A 6,926-nucleotide genomic window follows, 5' to 3' on the forward strand; every position below is an offset into this window, starting at 1 on the left:
TATATATATATATATATATATATATATATATATATATATATATATATGTATATATGTATATATATTTATAGATTTTTATCACATCACCGTGACTCATATACATACATCAAGAGCTACAAATGTCCTTTAATATCCAATTCGCTCTACCTCGGAATGAATATATTTTCACATGTGTTAACCGAAGGGGAATTTATGTAAGTTCATAATAATTTCGTCCTCTCGTTGATTCGAACCAGCGCCCAGTGGACAGAGGAGAAGTCGGGACTTCAGTGAAGTTACCGACTCGGCCAACTTGTCACAAGAGCATATTTAAGAAGCCGTCAGTAGTTAGAAGGGAAAGATTATATCTACTTAGTATTCCACTTGGTAGAAGAAGAGAGAGAGAGAAGAGAGAGAGGAAGTGGGCCTGGGATATGGTTTTAGGCCAGGGGAAGAGGAGGTGGGGTGGACTGGAGGGGAAATAGGAATGGAAGAAGATTTGAAGGCATAGGTTTTAATTGAAGTTTACACACGTACATATATATACTATATATTATGGTTTGGTATATATATATTTATATTTCTAATATATTTTAATCTATAATATATAAATAAATAAATAGAATATATATATACCATAATATATAGTATATATATGTACGTGTGTAAACTTTTCAACTTAAAACCTATGCCTTCAAATCTTCTTCCATTCCTATTTCCCCTCCAGTCCACCCCACCTCCTTTTCCCCTGGCTAAAACCTATCCCGGCCCACTTCCTCTCTCTCTCTCTCTCTCTCTCTCTCTCTCTCTCTCTCTCTCTCTCTCTCTTCTACCAAGTGGAATACTAAGTAGATATATCTTTCCCTTCTAACTACTGACGGAAGGTAATTGTTTTTTCTCTGATTTTGTCCTTGAAAATGGTTGGGCTTAATTGAGATTTTTAGTTATTGTTAGCTTTTTTCGTAAAATCCAGGCTTTCATTATTATTATTATTATTATTATTATTATTATTATTATTATTATTATTAGTTTTAGTAGTAGTAGTAGTATAGTAGTATATGTAGTAGTATCAACAACACGATTTGCTTATATTTCTCCCTAATAATTCTACAAGTTTTTTCCTCTCTTCGTCCAGTGGCAGTTATTGACTTCGTTATTTGCCATGGAGTTTTTTATTTGAAAATCATGTATTTGAATTTTTTCATTCATCAAGAGGAATAAATTTTCTAGTGTGTCAAGTTAGAGGGAATGGAGGCAGCAAGAATGTATTATACGGAATGACTACTTAGCATAACAGGGAAGGTATATGACAGTAATTCAAATGTTTTTCATCAAGTAATGTTAAAACATTTGAAAAGAGCATTCAAACGTTTTTATGATAGAATAAAAGCACGAGTTAGATATTGTAGTAGATGGAGAAGGAACTTCTCTATATATATATATATATATATATATATATATATATATATATATATATATATATATATATATATATATATATATATATCATGTGTGATAGGTGTGTGTAATCTGCCTGGTTGATTCATGCATTCATGTAGCAGAATGCAAAAATCAGAAAAGTGAATCAAAGCATGTGTTAGATAATGTAGATGAAGGAAGAATTGGAATTTTTGTAAAACTTCGATAGGTGGTGTATTCTGCATGGCTTTCCATGCATTCATGCATGCTGAATGCAAAAATCAGAGAATTGAATTCAACGCTTGGTGTAATGTTGTGTCCTAAAAAAAGTGTCACGAATAGCTATGTAGTACTTTTGTGGATAATGAAGAGACATCGTAGAAAGTAGTGAAATATTTCCAAGAGGAAGTATGTACATAAATGCGAGCATGTGTTAACGTGTATGGTGTAGAATGAAACCATAAATATCTCGCAAGCACTGATATGGGGGGGGGGGGGCCGGGTTTGGGTTGTTGAAATAAAATAGATCCCATAATACAATTATATATATATATATATATAATTATATATATATATATGTGTGTGTGTGTGTGTGTGTGTAGAGAGAGAGAGAGAGAGAGAGAGAGAGAGAGAGAGAGAGAGAGAGAATGATTAGATGGAAAATTCAATCTGAGCATAATTCGTTACTATACGATTTTTTTTACTAGTAGGAGAAGCGAAGGAGAAAAGTGGTTTCAAGTCTTGGGCTTTATATCATTTGCAAAAAGGGACGGCAGCCAAGAAAGATCTCGTATTTATTTCGTGTCCTTGGAGAATCGTAATGAGCTAAAGGTATTGAATGATGCCGGGTTCAGTCTTCGAAATTGAGACGAGATCAGCGGAATTCGCTCCCAGGGGTATGATTCGACTGATACGGGGATGGGATATATCCGATTGGTTGTGGGTGGGGACAGCTTTAGGTCCCAAAAGTGGGTGGGTAGGTAGAGGATGATGAGGGCGATTAGAAGGTTTTCGGACATGTCTAAAATGCAGCGATATTAATTTTCTGTTTTAGACATTGCATTCTTATCGATTTTTCTCCCCTCTTAGGACAAGAGACTTTCTCTCCATAGGAAAAAAAGGGGTTTTAATCAAGATAACGAAATGAAGAGATTATTGTGACGTAGATTCCTTATGATTTTTACAGGAATTATACATTTTGGCATCTGACAGACAAGGAATATAATGAACTACTATATATAAAAATATACGGTCAGAACTGAAATGGAAAGTATTCCCACTGTAAATTTGTAGTGGAAGCATAGTTCAAAGTATATCTTCGTTCGTGAGTGGAATACAAACGGAAGGCGTGTACCTTTTTGGTCTTTAGTAAATATATTGCACTTACGTTGGTATTTTTCTTAAGCGCAGCAAAAATGTGTTTACTTAAGTGTGTGACACTGATTTTGAAAACAAGAGAAGTAAAACTTTAACAGGTCAGAGTGCCCCCAAAAAAGTTATTTTCTTCACTTCGGTGTATAGAAAATCAAAGTTGTGAAATTTTTCTTCACTTCGGTGTTTAAAAAATCAAACTTGTGAGATAATGAAAACCTCCCATGAATGCTATCCTCTCCCCAGCAGCGTTGTGAAGTGGAGGGTTTTGGGAGAGAGAGTTCAGACGAGATCATTCGTGTTAGTTAGTATCTTGACTTCATCAATGGTCTAATGAAAGGGAGGCGTGAAGCGAAGGCTTTTTAAGTGCGCACGAGAGCATTCTTCACCTGAGAGCCCCTTTTGATGTCCCCCAATTTTTCATTCGACAGCGACAACAGATGGACACATTGTTATCCAATACCTTTTGGCTTTTGGCGGCTTTGGGCTTCGAATTTCTGTGTGTTGGGTGTCGCTTTTTTCGCCCCTCTCTCTTTTGTTCGGCCTTCATTCGTCCCGTGGTGCGTTTTTCCCTCTTTTCTTTTCATTTTTTTTTCTTTAGGAGCTTCATGTCATTTTTATTTTTGCAAATCTCGTCAGCTTCGATGAGTTTTGCGGAGAGAGAGACCTTACAGACCTTACAGACCTTACATCTTGTTCGGGTTGCCCAGGTCCCTCAGTGTGAGGCACCTCTAATGTCTACCAGAGAGTTGCTAGTACATCTTCCGGTATATTTGCATCTTCCAATCTTGGATGGTCTGGGATGCAGTTTAGATATTTGTCGAGCTTATTCTTAAACACATCTACGCTCACTCTTGATATATTCCTCGATGAGCTGGCAACGCATTGAATAGACGCTGCATTATCGATGCTGGTGCGTGTGGATTAATGTCCTGTGTGCTTTCCTTCCTTCCTGGTATAGTTTTGGGCACTATTAATCTACCTCTGCTTGCTCTTTCTGATATTTTTAGTTCCATGATATTTTCTGCTATTCCTTCTATCTGTTTCCATGCCTGAATTATCATGTAGCGTTCTCTTCTCCTTTCTAGACTATATAATTTTAAGAATTGTAGTCTTTCCCAGTAGTCTAGGTCCTTAACTTCTTCTATTCTAGCTGTAAAGGACCTTTGTACACTCTCTATTTGTGCAATATCCTTTTGATAGTGTGGGTACCATATCATATTGCAATATTCAAGTGGACTACGAACATATGTTTTATAAAGCATAATCATGTGTTCAGCTTTCTTGTTTTGAAGTGCCGTAACAAACATTCCCATTTTTGCTTGGTTTACATTTTGCCAACAGAATTGCTATTTGATCATTGCATAACATGTTCCTATTCATCATCACACCAAGGTCTTTAACTGCTTCCTTATTTGTGATTGTCTCATTATTAGGTCCCTTATATTGCATATAGCTTTCTTTCTCTGTCTCCATAATTTATTGATTCAAATTTATCAGAGTTAAATACCATCCTATTTACCTCTGCCCAATCATATACTTTGTTAAGGTCTCTTTGGAGAGCGTTCCTATCTTCATCACAAGTAATTTCTCTACTTATTCTTGTGTCATCTGCGAAACTACTCACTACCGCATCCTTCACATTATTGTCTATGTCTTCAATCATAATAACAAACAGTATTGCAGCTAACACCGTACCTTGCGGCACACCGGATATTACCTTGACTTCATCCGATTTCTCGTCGTTTGCAATAACTATCTGTTTTCTGTTGTGTAAAAATTCTTTTAACCATCTTCCTACTTTATCCACGATATTGTGTTTTTCTAATTTTCTTCGCTAATATATTATGGTCTACTTTATCAAAAGCTTTTGCAAAGTCTAAATAAACCACATCTGTTTCATTTCCGCTTTTCATATTTTTGAATATGTTCTCACGGTGGACTAACAGTTGGGTTTGTGTACTTTTTCCGGGTACGAAACCATGTTGTCCTTTATTAAACAAATTATTTTTTATTAAATGTTTTCATAATATTTTCTTCATTACCCTTTTCATACACTTTCATAATATGTGATGTTAGACTCACAGGCCTATAATTACTTGCCTCTAGTCTTGATCCACTTTTGAAAGTAGGGGTAATATATGCTAATTGTGCTCATCATAAATCTTGCCTGTATCTACACTTTGTCTTAATAATATTGCAAGTGGCTTTGCGATAGAATGAACTACTTTCTTTAACAAATAGCAGGAATTCCATCAGGCCCTGCAGCAGCTCCATTTTAATTTCATTAATAGCCTGCACAATATCAGCTTCATTAATATCTATGTCAGCTAAATATTCTCTATTTTCATCCCTTACTTCTATATCATTATCTTCATTATCTATTCTAGGGGTGAATTCTCTCTTATATCGTTCTGCCAGTATGTGCAAATTTCCTTTTTTTCATTCGTTAATCTCCCTTCAATTTCCTCAGAGGGCCTATTTTCTATTTTCTTTTCATTCATCTTCTTCGCATATGAGTATAATCGCTTGGGGTTTGCTTGATATTTAATAGGGTTTTTTCTTCAAGTCCCGTTTTTTCATTTTCTTTTGATTGTATAATCTTTTGTTCTGCAAAAAATTTTCATTTTTGTATAATTTTTGTTCTGCATTTTCTATCTTACTTTTTAGTTCTATAACTTTCCATGCATTTTTTTTCTTTGCAAGACCTTTTTTTCCACTTTCTGATTTTCTGGAACAAGATCCTTCTGTCTCTTGGTATGCATGAATGATGTTTTACTTTTCTTCTTCGGTATATATTTTTCCACTATTTTCTCCAATATTTATATAATATCTCCGTATTTACCCTTATGTCATCACTTACGAAAATGTTATCCCATCTTTGTTTAATTCTTCATAATTTCTGACCATTTTATTATTTTTACTGTAGAAGTTTGTATTTTCCCATATCCTTCCCACTTTTTCATTTTTCTTGCTTATCTCTATTTTAACTTGCTTTGGAATGAACTGTTAATTCTATGACATTATGGTCTGAAATATTCGCATTATAAACTATTATTTCTTTAACATAATTCATCTCGTTCACAAATACTAGGTCTAAAGTATTTTCCTTTCTTGTTGGCAGGTGATTTATTTGTTGAATGTTGTATTCTAGTAGCATATCTAATAGCTTTTCAAATTGCCTCTTATCTTCTGCACTACTATACTCTCTTTTTTATAGTATAGTACAACCACAATCTCCTATTCGTTCTTTCCATTCTACGAAAGGAAGTTGAAGTCACCAGATAGGAGAATAGTCCAGTCCTTGTGATTTCTACATATATCATCCAATTTTCCAATTATTAAGTCAACTCTTTAGTATTAGGAGGGCTATATATTACTATGTTCATCAATTTTTCAGATTCAAATTCTACCGCTATTAGTTTCTTCATTCTGAGTTACTATATTTCTCATATATTTTTGTTTCCTTGTTTTTTGTCTTTCCCATATATTGCGGTTCCCCTTGATTTCTATTTTTTCTATCTGATCTATAAGTTTGGAACCCTTTTATTTGATCATCATTCCCCAGTCTCTTGGGAATACCAGGTTTCACTTATATTCATTATATCTATTTTCTTTTCATTTTGGGTTAGTTCTTCTAAGTACTCTATTTTTCTTTTTGAGTTACTCGTAACTAAACCCTGCGCATTCATCACTATGATGGTTTTGCGTGTTTTCTCCTTCATTTAATACTGGTAGTAATAAGGATTTTCCCATGTCTCTTTCCTGTTCTGGTATGTTGGTTTCTTTTTTTCATTTCCGAAATTCTGACATTAAAAAATCCAACTTTTCCATAATATTTGATCTTCCTTCATCATAATTATTCATTTTGTGTCTGAATCTGCAATTTTCTCCCTTTTCGTTTCTTCTGCAATAATCCTCTTGCATAATAAATACAGTTATTATCTCTTGAGTAGAATTTCGGAGCTGATGCTTTGAAATTTTTTGCTGACACCTCTGCATATCTCATTGGTGGTTTGCTTTTCTCTTTTACCTGATATTCTTGATTTCTCTCTTTATTTGTTTCTTTCTTATTTTGGATTTTATACTTGGTTGGTTATTTATTTGATTATGATTCATGGCTACATGGTGCATATATTTGCATTTTTTGTCGAACT

The sequence above is a fragment of the Macrobrachium nipponense genome, chromosome 7 (assembly GCF_015104395.2).
Source record: "Macrobrachium nipponense isolate FS-2020 chromosome 7, ASM1510439v2, whole genome shotgun sequence".
Classification (NCBI taxonomy): domain Eukaryota; kingdom Metazoa; phylum Arthropoda; class Malacostraca; order Decapoda; family Palaemonidae; genus Macrobrachium; species Macrobrachium nipponense.